The following is a 20390-nucleotide window of genomic DNA, read 5'->3' as shown; positions in this document are numbered from 1 at the left end:
ATATTTTATAGGACAACACGCACGTGAAGGAACGCATTTTTTGAAAATTTATTTATGTAATGTTATGTTTACTTAATGTAAAAATATTTTAATATAAAATTTTATAATACAAAAAATCCTCTTATCGTCTGCAGCTTCATTTTGAATTAAAATGAGAATATCACTTCCTTCAAAGGAATTTTAAAAAACCCCGAAAGTTAATTTTCTTTTACGTTATTAATAATTTTAAAAATATTATACAAACTTTAATTAAACACCGTGACTGGTAACTCAATGGCAAATTAAAATATTGGTTTAAAATATCAATAGTATTTTCATTCATTTGAGAATTAAAGATAAAATAATGTTTTCTATACATGAAAAACTGTTTTCAATGAATGAAAAAAAAGATAACTGTTAAATTAACTTTTACGAAATCTTCCTGTGTTTCATAATATTCCTGAGGAAAGTTTGAAGAAATTTTATTAAGTTGTTTTCATTTTAATACTGTTAACTTTTATTTATACATAATTATTATATCGCATAACAAATAAAGCTGTTAATTCGCTCTTCAGTAGTGAAAAAGTAAATAAATTATCATTTGATTTGCTTTTAATATAGTTTTTTTATTCTCAGCTTCTTTTTAGATTAATTTTAAACTATGAAACAACTTTGATATTATTTGTAGAAACGGTAGCATAATACTTTTCAGTGTGGTTATGAAAAGTAACATAACGGTCCAGAGAATTCAGCAGATGTATGAGAGAATAAAAATATATTTTATGATCGTGCCATATAACAACAGTTGGGGTGTCGAACATGCGTTGCAGCTGCCTGTGAATTGAAAAAATGTCGGGTGAACAGCTGCTGAATGAACAATTGGTGCTTCTGGATCCTTCTACAAATTTTGATTAATTGGTGGTGGTAGAGGGACGTAAAAGGATCGTTTGCTTGACAGAGGAGGTACGAAAATGTTTATTTGAATGTGAGGTCATTGAATAGCATTCTAAAAATGGTCATTTTTCAGAATTATTTTAATACATTTTTTTAACAAAAGGCAGATAGCATGAAAAATTGACTGAGTAAAGTTACGAATCGTAGAAAAGTGTCATTCTAAAGAGATCTAAGCAAAGAAACAATGCAGAAGAATAGTGGAAAGTCACATTGAAAACGAAATTATTGGAATAAATCAACATTTCATATATAAAAATTGTTACATCTATGAAAAGAAAAAAAAAAAAAAACTTTTCAAATTTTTACGTATTACTACAATTTTATTTGGAAACTTTCAATTATTTCTTATGCTTTTTAGTATATCTTATTGTACGCCTGATGCTCTTTAATTTCTCATAATCACTACAAATTTGGTAAAATAGATAAATTTAGGGGATTATGAAAACAGTCAGCAGTAATTTTATTGCGCTTTATATGACTAAATGTCATTTAGTTAAACTCAACTTTTAAAAGCTGTTAGAAATACAATTTTCTTTTTATCTTCGCTTATCAGAAAATTCCTAAGTATAATTTCGAGAATGAATTGTAATCTCATAATATAAACATTATCATGTTAAATTCAAACTCTTAGCTAAATATAAATATTTTTTAATGTTCGGCACCAAAATCAAATGCTAATTTCTGTTATGCACTGAATCATAATTATTGGCATACAAAAATAAATGAATTTCTTTATTTTCTTCAAGCATATGTGTTACAGTTATATTGAACAATCTACATTTTGATGAATGCCTATAAAATTTATTAGTAAATCTTCATTGTTTCGCTGGATCGTAACATAATTAAACGTTGGCATAAGTAGGTCATAAAATGCACGGATGTATTAGCAGATATACGCATGATTGAATTTATTTTATTGTGTAATGTCGTAGAATATAAAAAAAAATCTTTCTAACAATGAATATTTTCTTGTTTAAGTTTCTTAGGAGGTTACCTAAATATTAAACAGAGCTAAAGCTTTGATATCTATGTTCAGACCTGTGAAAAGAGTAGTAGAGTTTCAAACATACCTATCCATCTCATTTATGAGTTGTTTTAATTATACAGGTCGTTAGTTTCATATTCTTTCCATTTAAAACATATTTTTCTTTTATTATATATTGTTAAATAAAAATTGTTCAAGAGAAAACAAATAGGAAGAATTCAAATTTAAAAAAAATTAAAAACAAATTAATATTTCGATGTAATGCTGCAAACATGCATATAGAGGTTTCATAATTTTGTTTGGGTTGTCATAATTACTTTTACTCTATTACTGTCACATGATGAATGTAATTGCGCATTTCATCTAACATTTAACTGCATGTAGTCTTACATTCTTACTACTTACTTTTTCCTACAAAATGCATTATATATTCCGAAATTAAAATGACACAGTGCATTTGATATTTGAATCGATGCAAGCTCATTAACATGTGAGCTTGCATCGACTCCAACTGTGGTTGATTCCTGAGTTGTCCAGGAATCAACCACAGTTGGAGTCGATGCAAGAAAATTCCAGATTTCCTGAGTTGGAGTAGTTACTCATATTGATCGTGATACGTTGATGCGAGTGTGGCAAGAACATGAATATCTGTAAATGGTGCTACTGAATATCTGCAAAGCCTGTGCCTAGTTATATGAAAATTTTAATGCTTTATTCATGATTATATTAACCTTAACCTTCCCCAATCCCTTCCTTGATATGATAAGGCTACGGTTGGTATACTTTTGCAAGTATTTTGATATGCTTATATGAGTTACTGGGACAACCAACTGACCATGATTGCATAGTTACGGAATAATTTCAGAATCTAATATTCATTTTACACCAGTTAAGCAAATTAATCACATTGATCATGATACGTTGATGCAAGTGTGACAAGAACATGAATATCTGTAAATGCTGTTGCTGAATATCAACAAAGCCTGTTCCTAGTTATATGAAACTTTTATTGCTTTACTCTTCATGATCTTATTAACCGTAACCTTCCCAAATCCCTTCCTTAATTTGGGAAGTTTATGGTTGGTATACTCTTGCACGTATTTTGATATGCTTATACGAGTTTCTTCTGGGAGAACTAACTGACCATGATTGTCATAGCTACGGAATAATTTCGGAATCTAATATTCATTTTACACCAGTTAAGCCGATTTCTATGAATAGGGAAACATGTTTTACAACGAAAAACGTGTGAGAATTTCATGTCCTTTAGAGAGGTTTATGAAAGCTGTAGGAAGTAGGTTATTCCTACGTTAAGTCAATCGTGGAAGATTTAAAACTAAAACTTTTTTAGATGTGGGTTCTTGTCTTTGCACTAGTAGATTTGCTTCCCACGTTTCATATCACCCGTTCAATCAACACCAAAAATTCCTTTTGCTTGCAGTAAGGTTCAAAAAGTCCACTACGTTACAATAAACCTTTCGAGCCACATGATTAATGTCTGTGTCAGCTCGGATGTTGAACTTGCTCCTTCCATATTTACTCTGCAGATGTTCAGTTTCTCTAGTTGAAAGAAATGCTTTATTGGTGGAAATGGCGGTTAGTTCGTCCAGGCAATGCTAGTAGTGTCGAGCTGAATTGATGTAATTGATAGTTATAATCCTAATTAATGCAAACATTTCTGAAAAGGAAAGACTTAAATGTGAAATGTTGATCGTCAGAGTTCAATATCCCCCATATTTTGTTAGACATTGCATCTGATTCATTATTGTTTTGTCTGTCAACGCAGTTATGTGTCTACTACATCTTGCATAAGCTATTTATTTAGTTACATTACGGATATATTTAGCGGCTAATAAATAACTTTGGAGTCCATATTAGGCTTACATTCTCAGAGAATTTTTCTTTTTGTTAAAATTTATAACTGAATTTGGCATGCCTGATTTTGATATTTTTTCTGGATTTTATTCTGACGGTGTTTTTACGGTTTTCTACTATGAAATATGCGGGTGCATTGTTTACATTTCTTATGTGCTTCATTGTTTTTTACTATAATGTTAAATGGACTCAGTGCTCAAGAAGAATATTTCTTAACTTCTGAAGGCAAAATTTTACATGATAAGGTAAGAAATTATCTTCATTTAAATAAACGTGTTTTAAAATATAACTTTTACGAATTTACAGAAAGTATGAATATTTTTTTCGAATTGTCACTTCAGCCATCGATTGTTATTGATATAATTTTTGCGTTGTTAATTTTTATTGATATAATTTATTAATAAATAGTTATTAAAATATAATTTATTAATAAATAGTTATTAATATATAATTTATTAATAAATAGATTCAAAACTTTTTGAAAATTGGTAAAAATATCATTATAGATAAATGTAATACTTTTTTTAGAGAGTGAAATTCTCGAAATGATGCAATTTTATTGGAAAATTATTAAATAAATATTAAGCCGACTTTTGAACATTTTTATTAGTGTTTTAAAAGTAAAAAAGATCGTTTTATTTTAATTATTTAATATTTTTTAATCTTTAAATTTTAATATATTATTATAAATATTATGGATCTTAAAATCAGTTTTTTTTAAATTGACTACCAAATGGCGACGCTTCTAGGAGATAAAAATTTAATTAAATCAATAGTTTAACTGATAATTATTTCTTGAATTTATTAAAATAATGCAGTGCCATCAAGATATATTCTTGAATAAAGTTTCAACACTTAAAAAAAAAAATAGACTAAAAAATTCCCTCTTTGCAAAGATAAAACAAATATAATAAACAAGTGCGTTGGGAATGATATTCAAACCTCGGGAGTCCACAGTTTATTGCAGAATTTGCAATATATAAAACCGCAGAATTGGTCTGCCTAAAACTTTCTCGCATATTCTTTAATAAATGTATATACCTCACCCCGTAAAAAATTGTGGAGCTTGGTTACGGCAGAGAACGCTTTGTATAGATAGCATTGGCGTAGAATGGATATGAAATATTAATCTTTGGCTTGAATTTAGCATTTTTACTGAATATATCGTATAGTTGGTAAGTTTTTGGCGATTAATTCCTGTCATACAGTTAATAGTATATGAAAATGGAATTTATATTTTAGACGCATGTTTCCCAGCAAATTGAAACCAAAAATCTGACACAAAATTACAATTCTAGCCATAAACTCACATGCCAAATTTGATATATTGAATTTTACCCATCCAACTCTGTTCGTTTTGTTGTTATCTTGTTAACTTTTATTTTAATAACCAGACAGACAGACTTCCTCTGAATGGATTTTGCTCAGAATTTGATAAAAAATTACTAATTTGGGTTAAAGAATCATACACTAAATTTTATCCGTCTAGCGAACAGAAAGATAGCCAAAAATGCGTTATTAGATTCCAAGGATATCTAAAACGTGGAGATTTGTCAAAACATCGCATTTGAATTTTTATACGAGAAAGTAAAAAGAACCGATGCAAAAGAAAGTAAAGGGAATGGGAAAATTCTTAATCAGTACGTATACGCATGTATTTCACAAATAGGTGTCTTATTTCCATTTCAACTGCTGTATAATATTAAGGGCAGTTTTGACGTGAGCATATTTTGAAAGAAAGTGATTTTAATGCTTTATCCTGTCATTGTTTACAATATTATGATAATATCTGTGCTCCAGATAAGAGTTCACCGCTCTTTTCAGCTGGATAAGCATGCTTCTTAAGGTTTATTCAGGCTTGCACAATGCACGAAGTTGATATTTTTATTTAAATTTGTCAAACTCATTTCAGCCTTTTTATGCGCGTCCCTTACATAACTGAACCATTGCACATTAGCATACGAGAAAATAAACACGTTTCCGCGTAATTTGTATAAGAACAGCTGAATATTTGTTATGGTAAAAATGCAAAAAAAGAAAAGAAAAGAAGATAGTATCTATATTTTTTAAATTGGCTAATAAAATAAAGTGGTTATGTAATTTAGAAAACGAACAAAGTAGATATATCACTGATCAGATACTAAACAAGCAAAGAAATATGATTGTGAATCAAAATTTTATTTTTCTTTCTTATTGTTTTATTTGCTGGATAAATGCTCTTTGTCCCCTCCCCACCCCTCTATTTTTTACGCAAGCGAACTTTCTACTTCTTTGAAATTCTTAAGAATCGTAGAATGAAGCAAATATATTTATTTAAACCATATTTTAAAAACACACATTTATTAGTGCTCTAAATGGCAGATTTTTAAAAAATATTAATTATTTTCTACTTTTAAATCCGGAGATTTATTGTTTATGAAAACGGGTACCTCTGGAATGGAATCAAGATTTAATTTTACTAATGATGAGCTGAAAATTATGAACTGAAAATGGAAATGTTGCATTGTTATCGAGAACAACACTCTCTCTATAAGAATGAAACAAGTTGAGTTCTGTAACAGTGTTTTTATGAAATTAAATTGCACTATTTCATAATTATGGTTTGATATCACGTGGTACTTTTCTTTGAAGATAAGCGCTGTGGGAGCAATTATGCATGCATAAATTATTCATCTCACCATCTGACAAAATAATACGAATTATCTAAAATGCTATAAATTGTTTATAATTAGGGTTTAGCATTATAAAATCATAATGCATCGCGAAGGAATTTACTTTGTGTTATTGACAAACTACCCAGAAAAGTATTGTGCAAGCTTTTAGACATTATCATTATCATCTTATGTCTTCCATCTACAACAATCGTTTTTAGACATTAAAATAATAAAATATAAACGAACTAAATTAACTGTTTTAAACTGCCCTATCATAGTATTATGTAATGATTTTATATAAGAGAAATTTGAGAATAAACATCAAGTATAATCACGTGTAACAATAATGGTAATATACTCTGCATTTTGCTATCAGTTTACCCTTTGAGGATATGCTCTTTTGATAATTTACTGCCTGTTTGCGACTATTTTTAAGATTTCTCAAAATAAATGCTTTTAAGAAATATTATTTCTTTTCTTTTCTTTTTCGCGAAATATACCCGCTTTTTCATCTGTGTGCAACGTTTGAAAATGATTGCAATACGATGTATCCATTTCTTCTAATTTTTTAAAAATAAAATATAATAAAGCACTAAATGGAAATAGGAAACCTACGAAATCGTCATGTATTGGAAAATATTTGCTTTTTTAAAATGTATTTGCATGTAGATAACAAAAGAAAAAATTCAATTCTTAAAAAAGTTTGAATTATTACTACGCTGTTTCCGCAACGATTTGCAAACCCAAACACTGCACTGCTGCTGTTAAATGACTAATCAGAGAGCAGTGAATTGATGAATTGGTTTGTGTTGTGTGCATTAATTTTAATCAAATTTGAGTATTCCTGTAATAAACCACAAAAAAAAAAAAAGCTGAAATTCACATTTTAATAAAAACTTCATTAATTTGTTTTCTTTCCAAAACCATTTCTTTTACAGTCGCTTGTACCCATTGGTGATTTCATATGGAAGAAAAAAACGTATTTGTTTCATGTGCACGCTTCAGAACGAAACCAACTAAACAAAATAAATAAATTAATTAAAATAAAATTGAGTGTCCTGATTTGATAACAAAAGAAGTTCCGTTAGAAATGGAAAATATTAAAAAATTTTCCTCAACTGGTGAGATTTTTTAATGGCATCACTTCAAATTTTTTTTTAATATATAAATGAGATTATAAAACTAAATCACCTTGACATCAATTTTGCAATGCCTGATTCCATAAGTAAATTATTAGTTTCATAAGAAGGATAAATTTATTTTCCTTCTTCCATATTTTGATTCTAAGCGTGTCTATGAGGCAACCAGAACAAAAACATCTGGTGCAGTTTTTAGTATGATGTTATAGGAGTCAAAACAGCCTTGACGACTAGTTCTTATCTTTTGTGTTTTGATACCGTTTTCGTCGACGAGTTCACCACATGTTCCCGTTTCTTATCTCTTAGGACTCAATAATTCACCTAAAGATATTCTGTAAAAACCATTTTAGATAATTTTTTTTTTTTTTTAATTCGGTTGAAAATTTTTATTGACTGAGCTCTGACATATAAACCTGATTTGTTATATAATGTAAAGCGCTGAAAAAAATTTCATCCAATTAAAATTATTTTAAATATTCACCAAACAAAGTATTTAATTATAAGGGAAAATGTTTTTAATATTTGGAGAATCTTCAAGCTTTTGCGCACTCTATTACACTTTAAAATTCCTCTGCCCATAAAATAAAAACCTATCTCATAATTTCATATGAATTCAGTTGTATAATAAATCAATGAAAAATTAATAAAAACACAGTTTTTCTCTTTTACTAGATTGTAAACATTTTAAAAATTATTGCTACTTTATAATCCTAAGATTTATTGTTTCTCTCTCTTACTACCAGATGGCGTCACATTTGCGAAATACAAATTTTATTTATTTAATGATTAACTGATAATCAAGTTCTGAAAATATTAAAATAAGAACTTTCATCCAGAATATAACAGTGCACTAAATATCAGTCCCGGAAGTTAGTGAAAAATCGATTACAAAGTTCCTCTTTACAAACCTCAAACAAATCAAGGTAAATAAAAGGATTTAAAAGATATTGTGTCAGCTATATATGCTGAAGATAAAGTGCAATTTCAGATATTAGATGAAGTCTGTTAAGTCTGTTGTGATGTATAACTTTTTGTTAGTTTAATTTAAATAGTTTCAGAATCTGAAAAGTGATGCTAGAATTGCATTGTTGTTTTAGCGTATCTCGAATTGTAATTGTGTTTATTCTACTTCTGTTATACTTTTACAAATTATTTAAAAGTTTACTTCATCTATTAATCCCACCCCCCTTTCTTTTATCTAAAGCTACCCCGACTTCTAATATTTTAAGTGGCGTGACTAATTATATAGCTTTCTTCTTTGTTCTAAAGATTCTTTTTTGTTTCATTGTTCCAAGAATTTTCGGTTTGTTTGGATAGAAGGAATGTTGATCGCATTAGTGACGTATCAAGATAATATTTCAGTTTAAGCTTATTATCTTTTTAGTGCATCATTCATTCTTATTTTATCTGTAAGGAAATTATTTTATCACCAAGTATGTAGCTTTAATGTTGAAGCTGTCTAGTTGCTTGTTCAAAAAGGCTGTTATTGTTTAGTCATGTACGTATTATGTATGAGTGATTTTTTTTTTGTTCATTTCAAACTGACAAATTCGTTGTTGGTTTTTGAAGTTTTATGAGTTGTGATTTAAAATTTCAGGTATTTATATCGTATTTTATGCTGCTTCTTTTAACTAATTATGTAAATAATGTAATAAAGGAGATTTCGTTGCAGACAACTTTGGAAATTGCTAGCTAATCGATGAAAATTGTAAAAGGCTAAATTTATTTTGCAGAGTACAAGAAGTGAAAAATTTCATGCAAAGTTTACGTTACATACAGACCTAGGAAGTTTTATATTGCTTTCCTTTGATTTTTTTTTTTTTTAAAGTTCTGCATCTTCTTCCAGAATAAAGCTTCTACAGTTGTGGCTTTCAAGTCCATTTGAGATCGTAAAATTTTCCACTATGCTTTTTCCTTTTAAAATGTTTAACATTTATGAGCAAAAATTAAGGTGGAGCATCTTTATTTAAAACATTTCACTAATATTTTAATGATAAATTATTTTAAATTGAATTTATTATTTTTTTTTACTTATAAATAATTCCTGTTTGTATTCTGTAATTTTGGAGCCACGAAAATTTCTTAAACGAAAACAATCGAGTGGAAAAAAGCAGTTTAAGAAGCTTTAAATTTAGTGGCATCATTCTTTTGAAAACCTCATTATTTTTCCCGCTTTTGTTTTTAATAATTTTCTTCTTCTTTTATAATCTGTTTAAGAGGATCTAACGGATCGTAATATTTTAGGAGTAAAAAAGAGAATGTTTTGTTTTGTTTTTTAAATCGAAAATGATGTTTTTTAAAGTGAACATATGTTTTTATTTATCATTAATTAGTTCCGAATTTTCCTTCTTATCATCCAGTGCCCATTTTTGGGAATAAAGATTTTATAAAAATTATCCTCGAGTCCCACCCCCTTCCGAAAATTAAAAAAAAAGTTATCAAAGGTTTTGTTGTAGAAATCTGAAAGGGTGGGTGGGGGGTGGGTGGATCGCCATTGTTTAGACTACCCTTTACGTAAGGGTAAAATTTACCCTTTTACGTAAAACTGTAGTATGGATATTTCGAATTTGAAATTTTTAGAAAAATATTTTATGCTTTTTATTTGTAATTGGTGAGTCTTTTTATCAAATAAAAAATAAACGATGAAAAAAATAGGTATAATTTTTTCATAGTTTATAACTTTTATTTATAGATTTTTTCCCGCGAAAAACACAAAATTAGTAATTATTTTATTATTTGGAAAATCAACTATTTATTATTATTATTATTATTTGAAAAGGGTAGAAAGAAAAAGCAATTACCACTTTTTTTTTTCCTGTTCACACTGAAAAAAAGCTAAACATACACATTGTGTCCAATTTTGATAAATCTAACTATTATGTTTTAGTTGTTTAATTTAGATTTGTTCTATTTTATCATTAAGTCTTTATTATAGTTTGAAATTGCTTTTTAGCCCCCCCCCTTCCATCGAGAGTATAAGCAAACATCCTCTCATTCAGAAAATACATTTCCTTCCGACAAGTTTGAAAAAAGCTTTCCCTCTTTTTACGTGTTCGATAAACTCATTCAAATTACCTGTGACAAAACCTGCCATTGTCTATTAGGTTTATGATGGTCTTAGTTCAACTTCCTCATGGCATCCGCAATGACACACATTATTTCCAAACAATCCCTCTGGTTCACCTACTCTCGAAAAGATTGCCCCTTTTGTGAAAATGCGGAATAGGTTAAATGGGTCCGTCTTATCTAAAAACAAGAAACAGCATTTAATAGAAACCCTTACTTTCTGTGGCCCGAATAGCTAGCTGAAAGTGCCCTTTGCCTTTTGTTGTCTGAAACTGTCGCTGTTATTTTTTCTCTCCTTTCTCTCACTTCCCCCCCCCTCTTCTTTTTAATATCCCAATCGCAAAGAATGTGCTTGACTGCCGGGTGGTTTTGACACAATTCATAGAGGAATGTTGAGAGTGTGAAAAGAAAATACCCACCTCCTTCTGTTGGCTGTTTAAATCATCTATTTGTGCCTTGTCTTCGGTAGCGTTTGCTTTGCAAGGCGGTGTATCATTCTTTGATCCTCCTGAATCTAAACTTAAAAAATGCGCTGTAATGCAAACAGAGGCATTTGATGATTGCAATGAAAATATTTTTGGATCTTCTTTCTTCATTGTCAAAACATCCCAAAACTGATATCCCACGCACTTTCAAGGTCTTTCATTTCACTTAAATAAAATCTCTCAACTCTCTCTCTCTCTTTTCTTTCATAAAAGGTCTATTGTGTTGTTATCCTTTTCAGCAGCGTTATCCTTCAAAGTAAATATTTTTCTGGATCTAAACAAAATTATTCTTTGATCTTCCTACATCAAAAGAACAAAATTTATTTAGATAGGTATGGAAATATTTCATTAAGTCCATGCAAATATTTTTTAAACCTTGTTTGACTTGGTTGGAAAATTCAGGGAAATTGATATTCCTTAAACTTTCAAAATAAACTCAGTTATCAGAACTGTGTCCTTCTAACAAGTCATATCCAAACTTACCTTCCCCTTATTGAATCCATTAAATTAAGTTAAATTTTTCCAGGATATAATTAGTATAACCGTTTAAAATGGTCCTACAACAGATTTTACGTTCAGAGGGAAGTTATGCTATTTTAAGTGATGTGTCCGTAATTATCCAATACTCTATATAATGGTGATTATTTCCCATAGCATGTTTTACGATTTATATGAAAGATCCATGTATTTTTGGAAGTATACAACTTTTAATTTATTTATTGCTTCACGATGGAGTTTGCGTTATGGAAAATTGTATTTTTATACAAAATATTTACTTCCTCAGAGATAATATCATTAAATCCGTCATGTTTCCAAAGTCTAGTATTTGGTATTTTACCTGCATTTCAATCTACCAGCAAATAGTTGATCAAGTTTTTTTGTCAAACGCTTGTTCCTGACCATTAATCTACCAGCAAATAGTTGATCAAGTTTTTTTGTCAAACGCTTGTTCCTGACCATTAATCTACCAGCAAATAGTTGATCAATTTTTTTGTCAAACGCTTGTTCCTGACCATTAATCTATCAGCAAATAGTTGATCAAGTTTTTGGTCAAACGCTTGTTCCCGACCATTAATGATTTGGTTTTATCTTGTTTTTTGGTCAATCGTTTACTACCGACCATTAATAATTTGGTTTTATCTAGTTTTTATTGTTATTTCCTTCTTTCAACTTTTAAATATTAATATTCCGATGAATCTTCGTTTAAACAACCATACGTGTTACTTCTAAAATCTTTAGTCTTTTTTTTCTTAATTTCAAATTGTGTTTCTCATTCCTCCACCTCTATCTCATGTGAACCTTATCAACTGTAACATTTCACTGTGAATGTATCATTTGATAAAACATTACCCGTGATATAAGTAAATGAACTGACTAAAATGTTTGATATCGTTTTGGAATGAATATATTTACTGCTTCGTCATTCTTCTCGCTATATCTGTTTGGATGGTACAATTCTTTCCTATGTGTATCATTTTAATATAAGTTGTCAGAACTGTTGAAAAATCTCCTTTTCCAGATCAGGAAGCTCTATCTCCCCCTCTGAAGGACAGTCAAACGGGTTTGTGACACCCCAACCCATTATGAAGCACCTCTGCTACCGTTCGCTGTCTGCTTGCTATACTAAGACTAAATCAACATGGCGCCGTGTAATCTCTTTGAGAAACTATAATAAAAAGCCATTTGCTTTGCGGACCGACGTTCGGCGACACGGTGGCGAGAAAATGAACAAACTGAGATAAGTGCGGGCCAAACTCAAAAGCTATGAATTTCGCACACATTTAGCATTGAAACTGTGTGCTATTTAGTACAGAAGTTTGTAAACCACTCATTTTTCTGTTACTATAATCACGTCGGTTGAGGAATTTCAGTCCTGAATTTAGGAATTTTCGTTAGTTCAAGCCGGTTAGAAATCTTCATCCAAGGAAACCAAGGTATTATTTTTATAATATTTTTTTCAAAAGCAGACATTTAAACTAGTGAAAAACCCTAGCTTACCTTTTAACATTTATTAACCGAAATCTTTCTTATTTACTTGAGTTGACAAGAGTCATTTTTTTTTTTTGAAATTTCCTAAAACTAATATATAAATTTGAAGAAAAAAAATTATGAATAAAAGCAAAAATAACAAAATATAAATTTTTACTTGAAATTGCTACTTTAAATAGTTCTTTTAGTTAACTCTTAGAACATTTCTGAGATTTACCTTTGAAATTTACCTGTCTTTATGCTGGAATATAAAAAAGACGCTTAGTAAATAACTCCGTGCAACTAATGAAGAAATTTGAAAAAAATGAATTCATAAATAGCAGCACAAATAATAATAAAATATCCACTTTTATTTAAAGTTGCTACTTTAAGCAGTTGGTTTTTTTAGTTTAAAAATATTTTCTAAATTTACTTCTCTTCATGCTAAAGTGTAAAAAAGGTATTAAATATGTAAATGATTATCTGCCGATAATTTGGCAGATAATCATTTGCATATTGATAATTTTACTTGAAGTGACTACTTTAAGTTTCCAAATTTACCTTTCTTTATGCTGAAGTATAAAAAAAAAAAGCATTAGATATGCAAATGATTATCTGAAATTTAGCATACTGTTAAGACCTATGAATTTTTATTCTGTGACATATTTAAGCTTTGAGATTTACGGAATATAGAAATACAATAGATTTAATATTCAAAGAAAGGAAAAAGAAGAAAAGAAAGAAAGAAGGAAAATGTGTAAGGTATCTTGTTTGATGAAAATGAGCAAATTATTTTTAATGAATGGAAGAGGACTAATAGTTAAAAAAATTAAGATAAAAAGAATTGAGTTTTGTTCATTTTGTATCAACTATTTTAATTAAGCCGTCTGCTTTTTATATGAATCGTTGATTTGGTTCCATATTATTGATTATTTTCGTGTTTGTATTTTTCCCCCCCACATCAATCCACTTATTATCAAGGTTGCCTTGTGATTTTTTTTATTTTAATTTTCCTTTTTGTAGATCTTTTCCGCTTCTTTCTTTAATCATCTATTCACTTTAAGGCAGAGAATACATTCAAGTGTCTTCACCATACTGATAATGCAGCTTTTGATACATTTATCTGATTGAAAGTGCAATATTTGCGGCAAGTCTTGACTCTTTCTTCAACGACCATTTTAAAGTAATCTTGTATGAATTACCCTTATCTTTTCCAAAACATACAATGGTCAAAGGAAAGATGATCGATAAGACTAATTAATTGAAAAATTCCTTAATAACGTTACTTACCTTTGATCAAATTGATTTATGTCGAAAATACTTTCGCAAAAAAGGGATATGTATCCTTTATTTTTTTTACTTCTTTTCTTACGCTTTTCAACTCACGAAGAGATGCGCCAGGCAACTTTTGATGCTTTTTAGAAACGGCAGCTCACGTAGGGATTTTCTTTTCTTTTCCTTTTTTAAACCTAAGTGAATCCATACATTGTTTATGAGCTTAAAATAATTAGTTCTGTTCCTTCGATTTGTTTTTCTTTTCTTTTTACTGAATCTCTAGAAAGCCGCTTTCTTTACTAAGCATAATGACTTTGGGTGGAGGTATTTTGATGGAAAACAAAAATAAGATAATATATTACGCATCTAGCTTAGAAGCAGGAAGCTTCCTTCAATCTTGAAGTATTGTCAAGATAATGCCAAATGTTATTACGAAATTTCTAAATAGTTGCAAATTTTGTTTTTATTTGTTCTAAATGATCTTTCCTGTATAAATGATCTTTCCTGTATAGCAGTAATATTTTTGAATACTGTTACTGTTTTTTTTAACTATTTTATATAAATTTTTTAAAGTCTTAATTGATATTTTACGAAGTATTTATGCAAATTTACGTGTTCTTTTTGTTTTATTCCGTTATTTTGTAAATCATTTAGCATTCCTTTGGAATGTCCCTTGATTAGATTAAAGTGCCTTTACTGTAACTTACAAAAGCCCACGAAGTATTTCTTTCATTTATATATTTTAATAGTTTGCAACATTTATTCTTAGATCAGAAGATCCTAAACGATGTTTATCTTTTTCTCTCTCTGTTCTAAACAACGACCATGTTTAGAAAAAAGTTGAATGAGTTGAATTCTGGTTAGTTACAAAGTTGCAAATTTAAAAACTCTTAGACACTATTCTAGAAAAGAATGTAAATCCACTTTCAGTTTTATCAAATGATTTATTTCCTGTAATGCTACGTTGAATTAATATAATCATACTTCTTTTCTTTATCATATTTTGCTTGTAATTATTTTCATATTTTATATACTTGATTAAAAAAGTCGTAATTTCAGAAAATATTCATTTTGTTATAAAATGTTCATTTAAATTCTTGATATGGCTTATAAAAAGATTTAAACAATGTGCATCATTTAGATTAATTTAGCACCTAAACAAATGGAAAATATTCTTTATCAGGCAGTCATAATTAAGGGGAATAAGGAAAATCAATTAGTTCATTGATAACTAATCATTTAAATACGAAACTAATTAAAATCCGCTTTATGTCTTTAAAAGAATTTTGTTACAAAATGCCAACTATAAACTGACCTTAAAGGTTGTAAACATTCCGATTTAAGAATTTTTGAAAATTAAAAATATAAATTAATAATATCAACTGCCTGTTATAACACTAGATATGCGATACTTATCCACATACTATATATACTACAGGTTTTTAAAATGGGCAGTTCTTGTTCCGTCAACTTTAAGATTCATTACAATTTCTTTGAATTTGCATCACCGGAAGAGAAGATCAATAACTCTCTATTTTAAAATTTTTCGTTTTTTGAAACCTAACTATCAATTATATTAGGTTACGAAAACGTTTTACTTTATTTTAAACCGCGGGGAATACATAATTTTGCAATCGAATTTATACGATATTTCTTCCTAGACGAATGAAAGCCTGCTGCATAAATAAAATTCAGTTTTTTTTTATTGAAATCAATGAATTCATCATCTTCCTGAAGTCGTTCACCTATCTGTCATTTTTCGATACTTTGAACTATATCTGATTCACATCTCCTTTGGTCTTCCAGGTACGTCAAAAATAAATAATACTTCATGATGAATTTCGAGCAAATAGATGGCTTCCTATCCGTTGCTTGATTTGCATAACGAGTTTCCAGTCAAAGGTTAACGATTGACCGTGAAATATGATCTTTTTTTCCCACAAATTTAATGAGTCGGGGAATGCTAATTATGCAAAGAGAGTTTTGTACTATCATTAATCCACTGCTGTAAGATCTGTAACACCAAAAATAGCTTTATCTCTTCTTTCTTCTACTGGATTGCAGTAGCTATTCCAACGAGACTGCAATTGGCAGTCAATTCAATTGGGTGAAACTGGTGTTGAAAAATGTATTCAACTAACATGGCGAGTTTTTCAAAGGTATAATGATATTTTTATTACCAAATGTGTTTATTGCTTGCACAACTTTGAACAGATTTGGTTGAGCTTTTGTTTTCTCAATTGTTTCATTTCTCTGAACTCTTTATTACAGATTTTTCTATTCTCTGTATTTTTTTTCTTTGTTTAATTGCTCCACTTTCAAGGATGCTTGATTGCGAAAACTTGAATAAAGCTTTACAAGATTTAATTAAAGTTTTCTAGCTATAATTTGATTAGAATTTATTTGATTTTAAAAAGATCTTCGGCTTTATGTGGTTTATTTATGAGCTGACAACGTAATCGCATTGTAATTTAGGTTTCATGTAATTAAAATTGAGAGAAACTATTTCAGTGAACAGCTGAATTCATTTACTGATTAAATTATTTATTCATAATGAAATGCATATCTGATTTGCTCACTAAAAGCATTCCTTTTCTTACAGTTTGACTTTTGCATATTTAATGGAATTTGCATATTAAAAGTCTCAGAAGTGAATTCTTTATGAGCACTGTTCGCAATAAATTCTATAAAATCGGGGAGATATTCTAAAAAATTAGATTTAATGTTGTTTTTATCGAGTATTTAAATTTGGTAATTCTCACTAAACTAATCAAGTAAGCTACATATAATAATAATAAATTAAGCGACCAGTTTCATTCAACGAGTCTCCAACTTATGCATCATAGTTCTGAATCTTTTGATCTTTTTGGAAACATGTAATTCTTTTAATAAAAGACATTAAATAGTCTTATGTAATGGAAACAACTAATAAAAGTTGAACTATTGAATAAGTCTTTTAAAATGTATTGTTTATGTACAAATGCAATTTTAAATAATAGGTATTTAATATAATTTGGTTGCATTACTAAAAGCATATAAGTTCATATGAAATTTTCAAATTCCTATGATTTCTTAGAGAATAGGTTTATTTTGTCAAGAATTTTTTTAAAATTTTTGCTATAAAATTGTGTGTTAAAGCTAGTAAGAGAACTTAGCTGTTTCAGAAACATGCATCCTGGCTATTTTTTAATCATTGCCAAGTTAGATTCATAAAAAGGTCCCGCTGGTTTTGAAGCAAGGTTCTGCAGACTTCTCAACCCCATTTCATATCCCTCTACAAAGAATCGTGAAAATTCCCAATCAATGGGAATGGGCATACATGGATGGAAAAATCAAGCCATGTTCGGTATAGAAAACCGGAAAAAGGATTGTAGTACAGAAAAAAAAAAATTAGTAGAAGACCGCATATATATTGACAACAAATATGACATGGCCTGAGAATATTTCTTAGTTACAGAATGAGCGCCATTACATATCTTCCACAAAGAATCTTGAAGATTCCCAATCAGTATGAATGGGCATACATGGGAGGAAAAATCGAGCGATGTTCGGTAGAGAAACTGGGGAATGGACTGAAAAAAGTACAGAAAAAAAAGTTAGTAGAAGATCGCCTCTGAATCGCCAACAAATATGACATGGTCTGAGAATATTTCTTAATTACAGAATGAGCGCCATTACATATTCTGCACAAAGAATCTTGAAGGTTCCCAATCAGTAGAAATGGACATACATGGAAGAAAAAAATCAAGCCATGTTCGATAGAGAAAACCGGGAAAGGGACTGAAGTAGAGAAATAGAGAGAGAAAGATGGTAGAAGACCGCATCTGTATTGTCAATAAATATGGCATGGCCTGAGAATAGTTACAGAATGTGCGCTATTACATATTCTTTACAAAGAATCTTGAAGATTACCAATCAGTGAGAATGGGCATACATGGATGGAAAAATCAAGCCATGTTCGATATAGAAAACTGGAAAAAGGACTGAAATACAGAAAAAAAATTAGTAGAAAACCGCATCTGCATTGTCAACAAATATGACATGAGAATATATCTTAATTACAGAATGAGCGCCATTACATATCCTCCACAAAGAATCTTGAAGACTCCCAATCTGTGGGAATGGGCTTACACAGAAAGAAAAGCAAGTCATGTCTAATAAAGAAAATCATAAAAATAGTTGAAATGCTGAAGGGGAAATATATGTAAAGTGTCGATAAATATATGTATAGCCTCAGAGCATTTCTTAATTAGAAAATGAAAGCTTAGTGCATTCAGTTACCATCATAGGAAGGGTTAAATAACAAACATAATGCAGGAAAATGATAAAAATATGCATATAAACAATGAAAACTGACATCGAATGCTAAATATCGGCTGAATGGGGAGGTTAAATGACAATTAAAAAACATTTTCAAAATCAAATTCAGAAAGAAATAAAAAAAATACGAGGAAGAGTTCAAGCGAAGGGGAAAAAAATGCCCATGGTAAAATCCAGTCCTTTACAAAATTAGCAGCCCATGGGGATTAAGTTTCGTGTCTAAGAGTCAAATGGTCTTATAATATTCATTTTACAGTGCTAAAAAAAAAAGTGGGTGATGAGGATGCATGCTTTTGCTTTATCTCACTCTTTTTATTTGTTTGTTTAAGCCATTTAAAAAGTGCTTTTTTTTGTGCTAAAAATATTTTTCATTATTTAAAGGAGAATCACTTCATTAAGAAATATTTATAAATAACAATTTTTCTTACACCCTTATATGTTGAAGATCCTTACACAAATTTCTTTAATTAAAAAATAAATTTTGTATACAGTTGGTTTATATAAGTGTATATTTTCTAAAAAGCTAAACGGAAGCATTTCCTATTTTAAAGCATCCATCTGTCTATCTATATTTCTATATATAAGGAAAGGAACAACGAAATAAAATCATTGACTTCTCAAATAAATTTTGAAGAGAATTCTATGCAAAAAATGAATGCAAATTTTATTTTAAGTCCTCTTTCTTTCATGTGCCAGAATTCTGCAATGTATGAAAAAATGCGCATTCTCGGTGACAATGCAATATTTCAGTGTTTTCAAAACTAGATTGAAATTAACTGAAAAATGTTAAACTTAAAAAATTAATTATCTGATTTATAATAATTATAATAATGAATCATGTAAAATATTGAATGCTAAAAAAATTGGTGCCAATGAAAATAAAATTTAAAAAAAACTGCATGCTTTTATTATTGAATAAAAATGTAAATTATGATTATTTTTATCTTGTTTGTTTCTTATGGCACTTGCCACTGACAAGCCCGCTGTTACGAAGACAGCGATTTAAGCCTGAGGGGGAACGTCTCTTATTTTTTATAGCAGCGCCAACTAGGGCCAAGAGTACGACTTTGCCACTCAGGCATCATTCATTCGCTTGCACAACCCCTTTTTACAGGAGGGCACATTCACACATCTCACAGATAGAACAACAGAAGAACAACCATGCCCAAACCGGGACTCGAACCCGGGACGCCCCGATCACTGGGAAGACGCGCTACCCCTATGCCAGGACGCCGGCTTATTTTTATCTAAAATCTGTAGGTGAAAAAAATCGTAAAATCGTGAGATGCTAAAAGCAATATTATTAGAAAATTAAATCGCAATGAGTATCCAAAGAAATAAATCTATTTCGAATATTTCTATAAACCTTTTACGGTATTACGATATCTGCTTTGACTTATAGATTTTTATAAAAAACATTTTCTATATTTTAGTACACTAATAAAAACATGTTTTTAAGAAAAAAAAAAACAAGAAAAAAAAACATTTTCTACACTTTAGTTAACTGATAAAAATATGCTTTTAAGAAATAAAGAAATTATTATTTTTTAAAATTCACGTCGGGCAAGGTCAGGTAACATTAACCAGTTTCGTTATAAAACATAACAATGGCTCTTTAATATAAATTGACCTTGGAAAACAAAGAAATATCTATTCTGTTAAAATTATGGTATCGGGTTATGATGTATTT

The 20390-nt window shown here is 29.4% G+C and overlaps 1 protein-coding gene across 2 annotated transcripts in view; it reads left to right on the top strand.

The window, feature by feature from the left end:
• The window catches only part of LOC129958281 (uncharacterized), a 130198-nt gene that overhangs the window by 63850 nt on the left and 45958 nt on the right, over positions 1-20390 (top strand). The window contains exon 1 of one of the 2 annotated variants that reach the window (XM_056070620.1): positions 12939-13071. The exons of the other annotated variant lie outside the window; for it this stretch is intronic. The gene's annotated coding sequence lies outside the window, so the exon portion shown is untranslated. Of the gene's footprint in view, positions 1-12938; positions 13072-20390 lie in introns of those variants that run through there. 2 annotated transcript variants of the gene reach the window in all.

Source organism: Argiope bruennichi, chromosome X1 (assembly GCF_947563725.1).
Source record: "Argiope bruennichi chromosome X1, qqArgBrue1.1, whole genome shotgun sequence".
Lineage (NCBI taxonomy): Eukaryota > Metazoa > Arthropoda > Arachnida > Araneae > Araneidae > Argiope > Argiope bruennichi.
This window is presented reverse-complemented; position numbering and strand designations above follow the sequence as displayed.